Below are 269 nucleotides of genomic sequence, written 5' to 3' on the forward strand. Positions count from 1 at the left end.
AGTGGCCGACCGCCACGACCACCCTTAGCAGACACGCCATAACAAGAGGCCTTCAAAAGATCTCGCTAAAGTGGCCCCTTCTCTCTCGCCTGACGCGAGCGATTCGATAAAAAAAGTTGGAAATTTAATAAGAGCAGCGACATAGGAGGCGACATGGCTCTTTGCTGACGTCGGAAGTCCGGGGATGTGCCTGTCGTATAAAGGTGATGTTCTGTGCGGCTGGTGGTGGTCGGTGGTCCGGTAGGTGTTTGATGTCGTGGGGCTTTGCA

Source organism: Penaeus monodon, chromosome 31 (assembly GCF_015228065.2).
Source record: "Penaeus monodon isolate SGIC_2016 chromosome 31, NSTDA_Pmon_1, whole genome shotgun sequence".
Classification (NCBI taxonomy): domain Eukaryota; kingdom Metazoa; phylum Arthropoda; class Malacostraca; order Decapoda; family Penaeidae; genus Penaeus; species Penaeus monodon.